Genomic DNA, 14,105 nt, shown 5'->3' with positions numbered 1-14,105 from the left:
ACACTGGGAGAAATTCTTGACAGTACCTATTATTGAAAAAACAACATAGTAGTGTAACAGTAACCTCAGTTCTGTTGATTTTACAAATGACAAAGAAAAAAAGCAAAATAAAAATATTTTCCATTTGAAATATGCATCTCCCAACCACAGAAATGAAACCATTAGGAACGGCAGCAGTAAGAGCTTCTGGTTGCAGGCAGATTAAATCTATTTTTTTGTTTCATTTATGATCATCTTTTACTAAAGTAGCAGAAGTGTTGATGACAATGAACCTCCTTTTTTCCAGTCTCATAGTGAAAGGCAGAGACATTCTATTTCCTGATTTCAACCATGGGGGCACGGAGGTTGCCCTGCTAAGAGAGACTTTTTCCACAAACAACCCTCATTCTAAAAAACATTTTAATGGTTTATGGTAAATTAGAATGTTTTAATGATTAGCATATCGCTTTTAGACTGATTGCCTTCTACTTGGTTTTCTGACTTGTCAATTCACAAGACTTTTTTGTGTGTTATAACTAAACACACAGCTGGCAGTATTTTTGTATGTTGACTGTCTGGATAATGCTGGATTCTGGAGAAATTGTCACGCTGAGTATCATACCTTCCACTTTACCTATTTTTCTTCTTCTGTGAATCACTCTTTGTTTCAAAAACTTTTGAACCCCTTTATTTGATCAAGAATAACAACTTGCCCAATAATGAGGTGCTTGTTCTAGTCTTTAGTAAACAAGAATGTGCATTAATACCAAACATGATATAAGGAAGTAAATACGCTTTAAGGAGCTTGCACATAAGAACTTTAGAAACAGGAGGAACAAGAAAAAGTCCCACCATTCATACCCTCTTCATGGTTTATATTATTCTTCTTTTCTTTATGTGTTACATTCTCCAAAATTCTTCTCTAATCTTCCTCTCATCAAATTATTGTGGCTTCTGAATTTCTTTTTATTTTTACTACATTTTAATCAATTTATGCTACACATTAAAATACATACCTTGGAATTTTTACTCCATGATCTAACCGAGGTTTTTTTTGAGAGGTGGTGAGTTAGTCCACATTAAGAGGGTTGCAAGGGTAATCAAGAATATAAATGAGTTAATTTCTCAAACAAAAAAGGTTTGTACCAAAGCCTGGAATAACAGTGTTAAATTTCATTTTTTTTCACTAGATAATTTATCTTCTGATAGAAAATAAATCCTAATTTCTATCACTGCATGCACAAATGTGGTGATTTTTAATAAATGTTCTAGTGTAAAATACAATCCCCCCACATGAATACTTGCTGTACGATACCAAGGTGTGGTATGCTTTGTTGAACACGTATGATGGCTGCTGAGCTGGCATTTACTGCCCAACACATTTTACTATCTAAGAACATCAAGAGATTTGGGATCAGGTAAGAATCAGAAGTAAAGGGACTGGCCAAGAACACCGCCCATTTTTGATCATCTGGACAAAAGTTTCAGGTAAAAAATGGGGAAGCTCCTGAAATCCCCACTTTTTTCTCTGGTATGTTTTCAGAGTGGCTTCCACTTGCTGGCAAAGCTGATTTTTTCTGGGCAGATCTTCTTTCTTTAATGGTTTATGGGATTATCAAGATGAGCAAGCATTTGGTCTTTATGCCATTTGAATAAGAGTGCCAGGATGTCTTGAACATTTTTAGACTAAGGAATACCCTACATCAATCAGCAATGTTCCCAAGCATTACATATGAACTCAAAGTAACCACAGTTTGTAACCAGAAAATGCAAGCTAATTTAATCAGGACTACTATTTAACCATTTCAGGAATATTTTTTTCTTAATTAACCTCTGACTCCTTGTCTCTATTGGATTGCTCTTTGATTTAGCTCATATTCTCTCACTCTTAGACTATGTGATATAATGTTTACACTTCATGCAGTCACCTAAATAATTAACTGTCTTTTGAACTCACTCGCCTTACATTTCCTCACCTATTTCACAAGGTTAATGTCTGTGAGCAGGATTCTTGCCACCATCAGCCAGATCATTTATCTATGCTGCTTGGGATCAATCTAGTGCGTTATTCTGAAAGAGTTTAAGTTCAGTATGAGTAACAACATTTTCTGTAATAGACTTACTCAAGAAAGACCGCAATCAAATACATTTTCTGATTATCGAATACTATCTTGAGGTGACTTCATGGAAAGATTTCATTTCATTATTAAATAGTTATTGAACAGTGATATAATTTGAAATCAATGATAGAGTATTTTTCAGTGCTCAGTCTATGTCATGGTTTTATGATTTTTGTTATTGGTATTCCACATCATGACATCATGTAGTGCACTGGGAGTTAAAGAGTTAATCCTCCAGCCCCGTGGATCATGGATAGCTCTGGGTACCTGGTTCTCACAAGAGAAGAAGAACTACATTCTCCAGAGGACTGCTTGCTGTTCTGTTACCGCTTTCTGTCCAGAGGGAACAATATAAACTTTGTGTATCACAAGGTGTGCCCTTTTTTGCTCCTCGCTTCCCTCCTGCTCATCTTGGCAGCATCTCACCACCAGCATTAGAGTAAGGCCTTTTGGTTTTTGGACATTCTCATTTTATTTGATTTATTAGCTTCAATTTCAATTATACTGTATTATATTGTGTTATTTTGCATTCCGATATCTTATTTAGTAAAGTAGTTTGTTTCTCCTCAGATCGTTGCCACTGTTCTGTTTTAGGCCCATCTCCCTACCCTTTTCTCCCTTTTTCCCCTTTTCCCTTTCCCGGGGCATGAGTCCATGGGTCCCCTGCCCCATTAGTCACGGAACCAGGCAGAACCTGCCCGTAAACCGTTGACAGTCTAATAAAGACATTTGTGAAAATCTTTAAGCAGACCATCTGGTACAATGGATGAGATGTCAAAATGTGGTAGTATGATTATGAAATACAGGTGTTGTTTTTCACATCACCTATACACACAGAACCACAGAATAACAGAATCATGGGGTTGGAAGGAACCTCTGGAGATCAGGTAGTCCAACTCCCTTCTAAAGCAGGGTTCCTAGGGTAGTTTACACAGGGAAGTGTCCAGGTGAGTTTTGAAAATCTCCATAGAAGGAGACTCCACAGTCTCCCTGGGCACCTTGTTCCAGTGCTCCATCATCCTCAAAATAAAGAAGCTATTTATTGTGTTTGTATGGAACTTCCTGTGTTTCAGTTTATGCCCATTGCTCTTTGTCCTATTTCTGGGCACCACTGAAAAAAGCCTGGCCCTAACCAAGCCATATTAATAAGCACTGATATGATCCCATCTCAGTCTTCTTTTCTCCAGGCTGAACAGTCCCAGATCTCTCAGCCTTTCCTCAGAAGAGAGATGCTCCAGGCCCCTTACAATCTTCATGGCTCTTCTCTGGACTCTCTCCAGCAGTTAACTTTCTTCAAATGGGGAGCCCAGAAATGGACACAGTACGCCAGATGTGGCCTCAACAGGGCAGAGTAGAGGGGGAGGATCACCTCCCTCGACCTTCCGGCCACACTATTTAATGCACCCCAGGATACCATTGGCCTTCTTGGCCACAAGGGCACACTGCTGACTCATGGTGAACCTGCTGTCCATGAGGTCTTTCTCCTCGAAGAGAGAGATCCTACCACTGCCAACCACTCCTTCCAGCTTCATATCATCAACAAACTTTCAGAGGTGCACTCTATTCTTTCATCCAGGTCATTGATGAAGATGTTAAGTGAGATCAGATCCAGTACCAATCCTTGGGGAACACTGTTAGCTAGAGGCCTCCAACTAGACTCTGAGCTGCTAATCACAGCCTTTTGAGTTCTACCAGTCAGCTAGTTCTCTGTCCACTTCACTGTCTGCTCATCTGTACTACACCTCCTAAGCTTACCTGTGAGGACATTATGGGAACAGTATCAAAATCTTTGCTGAATTCAAGGTATACCTCATCCACTACTCTCCTCTCATCTACCCAGCTGGTCATGACATCATAGAAGGTTACCAGATTGGTCAAGCATGATTTCCCCTTAGTGAACCCTTTTTGACTACTCCTGTGTCCTGTTTTCAGTTGAGACAGAGTTGATTTTTCTTTGTAGTGTCTGGCATGATATTCTGGCTTTAGAAGAAAAACAGTGTTGATAGCACACTGGTGTTTTAGTTGCTGAGTAGTGTTGAACAGAGCCAAAGACATTTCAGTTTCTCATTTTCTCATACTGTTCTTCCAGTGAGTGGGACTGAGGGAGCAAAAGGAATTGGGAGAGGGCAGAACCAGGACAGCTGACCTAAGCTGGCCAAAGGGATATTCCATACCATATGACATCATTTAAAAAAAACTTGAAAAACAATGGGGAGTTGTCTGGGGGAGCAGCCACTGCCTGGGAACTAGCTGGGCATCAGTTAGTGGGCAGTGAGCAATTGCTTGTGCATTACTTGTTTTCTCTGTATCCAAATGGATATCACTGTTACCAATATAGCAGTGGCTCAGAGAACTAGTTGTGGGAAGTAAAAAATGTCCTATATGTGTTTGCTACTATCTTAGTGTGACCAGACCTCTTCAAAGTATTTGGATTTCTGAATTTACTTTCTTAGTATTCCCTATCCCCCAATCCTTTTTTAAGTCACTCTTTACAGAGCCAACTGAATGTTGAATTTTGTACTCTATGTTTTGAGTCCAGGTTTGTAAAATATAAGTATTGCAGTATCTACAATTGCATAGGGGTGTAAGGACATGTTACCACCAGACTATGCCTCAAGACTGAGCCAGCTCTGGCTAAACTCACAGTCATCTACATCAATTGGGCTCTGTGTCCAGGCAAACTAGCTTTCTTTTCAAACAAGGTATATTCATGTGGGGACAGCACTGCCATGGCTTTTGGCATCAAAAGAGTAGCTTTGCTGACTTGATGGTGTGAGGTAAAAATCAACCTTGAACCTTAATCCAACTTGTGCAAAGGATAAACACGCAAAACATATTCAAAGGACAGCTCTAGTGTTGTTCCACAGCCTCAGTTTATAAGTTTTTATTTATCTTTGGTAAGATTCATTATTATACTTCTACTACAGGTGAGAGTGCTTTCATGATCTCATTACAACATATACCTAGAGAACACTGAATAAACACTGTGCCAGCTGAATTAAGTAAAAGCATCTTCACTATAAGCAGACTTCCTGGTATTTAAAAACAATGTAGCTTCTACTTGCTTGGAAATGCCAATATACCTTTTAGGGAAGACAGATGGGAAAAAAATTCATCTGGACTTTATGCTGTGCTGATTGTAGGCAAAGGAGAGAGTGATGCAGGGAACCAATGATGTGCTTCTGAAGGTTGTGTTTCTGCTGATGTTGAGCAGAGCTCGTCCTGCATTGGGGCTGCACAGCAAGAGGAGGCCAGCAGGGCAGGCTTTCCACACCCTTCAGGGAACAGAGACACATGCTTCTGTCATGCTGGCACAGCTATGCTGCAGGAGGTAATGGCCACTTTGCATTCATCACCACTTTTCATTGCTTCATGAACAAATTAGGATGGGACATGGGAGTGCAGTAGAGAAGAAAGGCTGTAGGCACTGACTATTCACAACTCTAGTTCTCTTTTTTGGGATGTGAAACATCATATACATCTGGCAACATGTGAGTTCAATGGCAATTGTAGTTTAAGTCATATATAATAAAGAGAATCTTCTAAATAATAGAGTCTACACAACGCAGCAAGACATGTATATGTAGTGCCGTGAAAGACTCAACCAATGTACTCAACCATGAGTATTAAGAAAATCATTTGATTTAAAAAACAATACTACATTTAAGGACTATCAATTTGTGAACTTTATTTTGAACTTTTAATGTGCACACAGTTGAGCTCTCAGTCTCATAACAGCAGAGCTGGAAGCACTTAAGCAACACAATCCTAGATTCTCTAATGATCATCTGACTACAGATATGTATTAAGAAAAAAATCCACTAAAATATGTACTCAAATCACACTCTCCATTAATCAAGGCTGACTGTCCTGTCACAGTGTCTATATATATATATACACATCAGATCTCTGCCAAAGTTATATTCTAAACACTTCTTACAAAATGCAGTGCAGTATAAGCACTGTCCTAGTAGTGGTATTTATTCTCTCCTTTTGTTATTAGAGGAGAATGTGTTTATTTAAATCTGAAAATAAATTACCTGATTTTCCTGCTCCCTACTGGCTGCTTTGTATATGAGTACACACTGAAAGGCAAAAGTTAGAAGCTTCATAAGAAAAAAAATACAATAGGAAAAAAAAAAAACACCGCAGAAAAGCAAATAAATCTGCAACTGAAAATCTGAAGAGATATATACTTCTTTTTCTTCTATTTGAGTTGTTCATCTCCAAAACATAGTAACTGCTTTACACTTCTAAAGATTATGAAATGGAGAAAGTTTCAAACTTAATTTTTCCACAGGTTGATATATGAACTTCATTATAAAAGCAGGTCCGAATCACCTGTGACATCTGACATCTACTGTTTTTCTCTGGTTTGTTTGCAGTCCTAACAGTAAAATGAGAACGATAATCTATTCTCATTAAATTCAAAAGAAGAAATGCATGTAATATAACATACATTATACAAGTTATCCTTTCACTCACTAATGAAACCTGAGTGAAAAAACAAGCATTAACATGTACCAAACACCTTGATGAATTACCAATCCAACTGAATAAATACACACAGCCTCATAATATTGACAGAATTTTCCTACAAAGTTTTATATCCAAAGACTTGGACAATGTTCTGGCAGGATGCCCATGAGAAATACCATAAACTGCACAGCAAGAACAGATAACTAATTTTTAATATATTTTCAACTTCTAGCCAGGAGAGAACCTTGAAGTGAACTGCTATGTACAGGATAAAACCACAGGAAAGGCACTCTGGGATACAGCCTGACCCTAGTCCTGATACAACCTTGACTCAGCAAAGGCAATTAACACAAGGGCATTGTCTGTGCGACCACTCTTCATGATTCCTTCCTGAAACAGTTATACAGAAATAGAGTACAGTAGCTTACTTACTTGCCAGCTAAACATTTTTAAAGCTAAATATGAAAGGCCTCGCTATGTCCTCTGATTTTACTTCCCCTCCTACTGAAATCATCTCGTTGTCCAGAGAACAAGTTCATGAGACCACAAGAATCCCAGACAGCACACATAACTAATTCAAAGATTGTGTCCTAGTAGACAACAGGCAGCTAGGTTTGCAACTCACTTTGATCACTTCTGCAAACATGCCTCCATCTGTCCATTTGTCTAAGCCACTGGGGGAATATTACAGGAGGGAGCTCTGCTGAAATGACTGCAGGTCACGCTTCCATATTCATGTAAATCAGTCTTTTTGTTATGACTTTAGAGGATTGCAGTTTTATCTGTAAACATAAGCTCCTCCCTCTAAAACATTCTGTAATTATCTTTGGAGTTCTTCTACACAATCTCATGTGAATCCAATCCAACTAAAAAAAACAGACCCTACCACAGACTGCAGATCATTAACAAACTTGAATGTAGTACTTTTCTAGATCTGTGCTACCCAGACACAAGCACACTTTGACTATCAGTAACTTCAGGTGTCACATTTTTTTCTGTAATGAGTCGGAAGTGGAGCTCACAGCACTCCCAGGTCGCAGCTCCCCTTTGAATCAGCAACAGTGTCTCAAAGCCAGATTGGATCACTATCAAGTAAAAGAAAAGTGTTATCAATCACTAAATGTCCTGGTTATCAGGACAAGTTTTTTTACACTTCCTCGCATGTCTGGTTTCCATTCCACAAGGAGCTGAGAGTTTCCATGAGTGAGCAGAGATATAAAAACAAGTGCTCTTCCAGCCCCAGTGTAATTAGAAGTGTAAAAATATCATTGGATCTAAGTGAATATGATAAAGATCTCTGGTATTAGTACGTAAAACAATTATATTTGGTGGCAACTTAGTTGTTGACTTTGATCTGTAGCTATTCAGGCTCCTTGTAGCTTAGCTATTTGCAAAAACACTTTGCCTTTTTTAGACACCAGAGGAACAGTTAGGGTTCCTTAGCGCTGAGCCTGTGCAGTGAGTAACGTGCAGCTGAGAAGCATAAGACTGACAGCAGTGTTCTCTTCCTTTGTAGTGTGCTGGAACCAAAATTTGTCAGGGTCAAAGCATAATGATCCTCCAGTTACAGTGCAAGGTCTGTCTATTGACTCAGGTTTGTGTCTAGAGTAGGATTCTATTCTCTGTATTCTTGTTTTTAATCTCTCTGTATGTTTTTAGAGTGTATTCCACGAGTAATAATTTGGACCAAAGCAAAAGAGCTACAATGCAGCAGAAGAACGCTCCACCTTCTTGGAGTCTTTTCCTTTGTCTTCCTGTTTCCTTAGTACATTGTTGGCATGCCGAGGCAAGACACTGCTTTTATCTTATGACTGATGCAAAGGTAAGTACTTTATTATTTCCCTGAATGTGAAATAATAAATAAATCAGTTGTTACATACATATGAGACTCTTCATTTATTCATTATTAGAAAGAACACTGAAAAATAAATCAGTAAAACAACAAGATTAAGATGTCTCAGAATCATCAGTCTATAACAAAATAATAAGCCTAGGATGCTGAATGAAAATCTGCATCTTAACTAGGGATTGGAAACCATATTTAAGATATTAGTGGACATATCAGCACTTTATGAGATTTCATGTGTTAAAAGGAGTAGTGTGTTTCTGGAGTTTCTGAAACTAAGAAACTGGAGTCGGTGAATATCCCTTTAGGATTTAAAACAACTTAGAGGTTGCTCTCTTTTTTTCTTTTGTACAGGACATTTTGGAATTTTTAGTTTTATGCTTTTGAGCGGATGAGGTGTGCAGAAATAGAGTTAAGTTTTGGCATGCAGGGATATCAGCATTCCAAGACATTTCTCCAGGGAATGCCTCCCCTGAAGAGAGCCATGCCAAGTTGTGCAACTTCAACTTAGCCTTTGCCTACCAGTTTGTGTTATATATCTCCTCCTCCTCTTTTCTGCTCTGGATTAATCTGTCTCACTAGAGCTTCATCTACACTAGAAGCACAGTGTTGACAGAAGTATCTAAAATCGCTGCTCTTGATTTTTTGATCTATCATGGCTGTATATGGTGAGGGAAGTCAGGGAGAGGTCTTCTGAAATAGATACAGAAAATAAGTTTCCAAGTTTTGTTAGCTATTAGTGACATTTGGAGACACAGCTATTCTTCACAGCTCTGAAAATCTGAATCTCTTCTGTCTGCTTCCTCATTTTGAAGATGGAGATGACTAGTAATTTTTCTTTATTCTGTGAATTCACTTTTAAGATCTGAGGAAAAATGACTGCTCTTAATTTTCAACATGTAAAAAGGTAATGTCTCTCCTTGTTCATCTCCTATTTAACTAGTATCAACCAGGGCACATCAATGGTAGTACAAAATAGTTTTAAATCTCTGCTGGTGTCCTAGACTTTGTGATTTCTCTGAAGATATAACATTCAGTACCAAGCTCCCAGATAACATCTGGGAAGAGGAGCAGACAGCAATGGGTGTTGATAAAAATTACCTGTCTCCCATTTAAGCCATGGGCCCATGTCTAATAAATCCCTGAAGTAAGTAATTTTGAGGAGAAGAATATTAGTGGAATATTCATGCTCATGCTTGATATATTGAGGCTGAAACAGAAGAATAAGCTTGTTGAGAAACTTGGTGTCCCCATCCATGGCAGTGGAGTTGAATGTGGATGTCTTTAAGGTCCTTTCCATCTCAAACCATTCAATGAATCTATGATTCTATGATACACAATTTTAGTAGACAACAGGGTAACACAACCATATTCCCTGTGTCTCAGGATCTGGGCAACTGGGCACAAAATTATTAGCAACTTAAAAATTATGTGGCTGGCCAGTACTGAGGGCTGATAGTCAGCAGATAGCACTTTTCTCCCTAGACATCATTCTGGGAAGTCACTTGGTCAGTTTGATGTCACAGAGGAAACCTCCTAAGCCCTTAAGATCTGTCAGCTATACAGTTTAGTCCTCTGTTAGTACTTGCACATTCTTAACCTTCCTCACTGCCTTTTTCTGTTTATTGTATTTGTGTCAGTTTTATATAATCTGTCACAGGTGCTTATATCTTCTACATCAGTTAGAAATCCTACCTTTCAATTGAATTAAGTACTTCCTACCAGAGATTTCCTCATTATTTCATTTATGAGAGACTTATTATGTTGGCAACTTTTCCCACTCAAGTGTCTATAAAAATTGCACAACTATTTATACGTAATTCCCTGCTTTTGTCAGATGTGAACATCATGTTTCACTGCTTTTTGGATAAACACTGCTAATTCGAACTAAGTTTTTCTTGGATCCATGTTTTTAAGCATCATTTACAACAATAAACAACTTCAGCATTACTTCTATTCATGGGTGCTAACTAGCACCATTTGGTTTTATTGTAATTACCTAAACATTTTGTGGTTGTCCTCCAGTTCTCAAAAAGATCAGTAAAGAGAGTCTAAGGTTCCCAAGTCATTTCAGTCTTCCTTCAGGGGAAGGGAAGAAAAATTCTACACATTTCTACACCTCATTTCAACCCCCAGCTTGTCCTTCTCTCTGGGCCATGCAGTTGAAATAATTTCCAACACCTGTCTGTCATAAAGACTATCATTTTTCACAGATTTTAACTTCTGCAGCTTAATTGTATGATACAGCAAATATGTCAGTGAAAACATCCAAGTATTTTGAAGTTAATTTTGACTCATCTCTTAGCTAGTCACCTAAAAGCTAGCACTGAATTAGGTAGTCTTTTGTTCCTCTCCCCACATGAAATCTTGACAACCTCAGGGACTGGCTCAGGTCTATTTTTCGTACAGACGCTACCTCAAGAGTTTCAAAATAATCGGTTTTGTTTCCACATAGAGAAGATCAGGTTGGAACATACCTACAGTAACATTGGACACTACTTTGATTCTTTAAAATCTTGAAGTGATCCAGAAAGCTTCCTAAACAAATATTAACTTGCTCACCAATAAATGGAGAATGAAGATACTCTTGCTTACTCTCATAGAGAACCCAAGGAGAGACAGTGCTGCACAAGTTTTACTCTAAAACTGAAAATTGGTCTTAGGGCAATCTTCCACAAGCTTGTCATAATCTTGTTTCTAATAGAGATAAAGTAATCTTCCTGGATAAAAATAAAATCAGGAAGTACTGATCTAATTCTTCAGACGAAAATTAAATTCAGTGGTTTCAATGTATGAAATTATTATCAAGGTGAATGCATACATTCCTCTAACTAAAATCAAAAGTACTACTAAAATATGTCAAACTAGGATGTTTTACTGTGATTTTTAACCCAGTTTTTGCAGGGAAGTAGTCATATTACCATTAGAGCTCCCTAAAATGAGATAAACTGAATTAAATATCTGCTGTCATCAAGAAGCTGAGCCCCTGCTTCTTCCTTTCATCTCTCTGCTTTCTGACAAGGTAAACCTCCAGATCAGACAAAACTCTGGCTCCAGAGTACAGTGTGCTTTTCAGTCCTCTCAATAACATCACAGAAAATGCAAATTTGAAGCTGATTTTGCAAACTCTGTTTGTGGATTGCAGTGTAACTGTGAGCTCAAATGTCCTCAGCTGCTCACTTTGTCTGCAGGAGCAGAGGGTATGAACTCAAAAAATAAATAATAAAAAAATAAAGATGGTGATGAAAGACAACAATCATAAAATGTCAGTAAAATTGAAAAATATGTTTACATTGGTCATGATTTTGTTTGCATTGAGGAATAAAAACTTTAAGTGTTGAATCCAAATAAAAAATGCAGGGTCAGAGGGAAAAAACAGTCTGTTTAGTATCAGTGATGCTTCCGGAAAACCTAAGGAGGGAAAAGATTCTTTTCAGTCTCCTTTTTTCACTTGCTTGTAAATAAGCTTTGTTTAATTGAGTAAAAAAGCCTAAATTCTTTGATCCATGAATTCTTGGTAAACCTATGTGTTTAGCAAGAGGTAGCAGAGAGAAATAAGGTTATAAAATTCTTATAGCAGCAAACTAGGTTGGCTGGCAATTGGCTTGCTGCTCTCAGTAATGCATTCACGTAACTGCCATGCTATTCCAGTACTTGATCAACTAATATATTAAGAGCTGCCGAATCAAAACCAAAATTCCAAACAAGACAATATTTTCTGGCTATGGTTTTCATTTAAAAAGGTTTATGCCACAGAAGGAAATTGCATAAACCTGCATTCTTGTAATGTTATCACCTTACCTCTGATACCAGTTTAAAAATTCCTTTGTATATTTTTAACTTATTTTTTTCCTCTCATTTGGGAGTTAATTCCACTCACTACATTAGTTAGTTTATGCATCAGAGTTCCCGTTATCTAAAAGATACAAGCATCTGTGTTTTCTTTTTTTTTTCAACTCTGTGCTGGAAAGGAGCAATTTACTAAACTAAACTTTAAGTTGCCAAATGCTTCTGTGAGACCTGAGTGACTGGTGTGATTTCACTCTTCCCCTGAATACAGTGTTTGTAATTGTTCCAAAATAACTACCATTAGCTATTTGGAAAGAGTGGAGTAATAGTACGCACTGCCTCTTTTCCACTCAGCACTATGGCTGCATCTGTCTGCAGAGTTCTGCCATTTGCAGTCCTTATATACGAGAGCAGCACTTTGGGAATCTTTAGGACAGAGCATTCCTAGACACAGCATACCAGTAAACACAATACATTGTTGTGAGACAAAGAGAAAGTATGTGACGTACATCAACCAGGACTGAATGGCTGAATTGTTAAAACTGAGAAGTGTTGACATAGGTTCAATACTGGTGACAAGAAAATAAAGGAAAGGAAGAAACATCAAAAATAGTTTTTCTTTTACATAACTTTCTACTCTAATATTTGATGTTAGCTTCCATCTACAAAGCAACTCTAACCTGTGCTTCCTTTTCTTATCTTAAAATGCAAACTCCTTAATGGATTACAAAATTAAAAGGTCATTTCTCAGCCAAGGGAGACCGTGCGAATCACTGCTGGGAAAAACTTCTGGCCTAGGTCCAAATAAGAAAAGACCTCTTGTCAGGCATTCAAATTAAATGTAAAAATCCATCCACAGCTTTATAATCCTGACCTGCCCTCTATAGTTTGAAATTAGGTTTCACACTGGATCAGTCTGAGTTGCATGAGGCATGAATTTGCAAGCAGTCCTGAATGACTTTGGAAAGACTATTTTGCCATTTGGAGAATTAGTCTTACAGTTTTAAATGACCATCTACTGTCATATGAAAATACAAATGAACTTTTCAATAGAAAAAAAGGATAATAAAATTAGATGGACTTATTTTGATATTGCATAGCCCCCCTGGAATGTATATTATTTGCTAGAAATAATGAGGAGGGAAAGTTTTAAGCATCCAGCAGATAAAGTCAACTCTATCAATCAATCAGTCTCAAATCTGAGATTGGTTCACAGGAGCTGTGCTGAAAACAGTAGTAAACATCATCCACCTCACTACAAACTTCTTTCTAGAACAGTTTGTCTGTCAGGAGAATCTGTAGCCACCAGATCATTTATTCTTACTGAGTATAGATAGCTCAGCTTGCTCCCAGTGACTTCTTGTGCTAGCTTGGCCTTTTGGCTTTCCATGCTCTTTTGTCCTGTTTTAAGTATCATTTACCACTCACATATCTAGATGCATCTGCATTCGCTTTCGCTAGGTCAGTTCTGAGTTTTCATGTGGTTACGACATTTTTCAGCATGTGAGTCACTGCAAGTACAGTGTGTGCACTGGAGTCAGACTGGGAAAGGACAGCTGCAACTGATAGGAGAAGAAGATACAAATTCTCATGACACTAGATGAACCATTATGGGGACCTTTCAGTTAATTACATCAAGATAAACAGTAAACAGCTAACATATGCAAAGATTAAGGCATCAGGCATGCTCATCAGTCACTGCTCCATCTCACTGAGAACAGGGTTGCCATGGCTTTCTCTGGGATTCTTAACACCTGCTGGGAGCTGGGCTCTACCAGGAAGATTCTTCATATGCAGATATGTGCAGCGCTTGTGCTGCAGAGCCAGCATTTCCTAGAAGCATCCAATGCTCTCTACTTTTTTTTTAAGTTGAGCTGGCAAACTGACATAGA

The sequence above is a fragment of the Numida meleagris genome, chromosome Z (assembly GCF_002078875.1).
Source record: "Numida meleagris isolate 19003 breed g44 Domestic line chromosome Z, NumMel1.0, whole genome shotgun sequence".
Taxonomy (NCBI): domain Eukaryota; kingdom Metazoa; phylum Chordata; class Aves; order Galliformes; family Numididae; genus Numida; species Numida meleagris.
Note: the sequence above shows the minus strand (reverse complement) of the source record.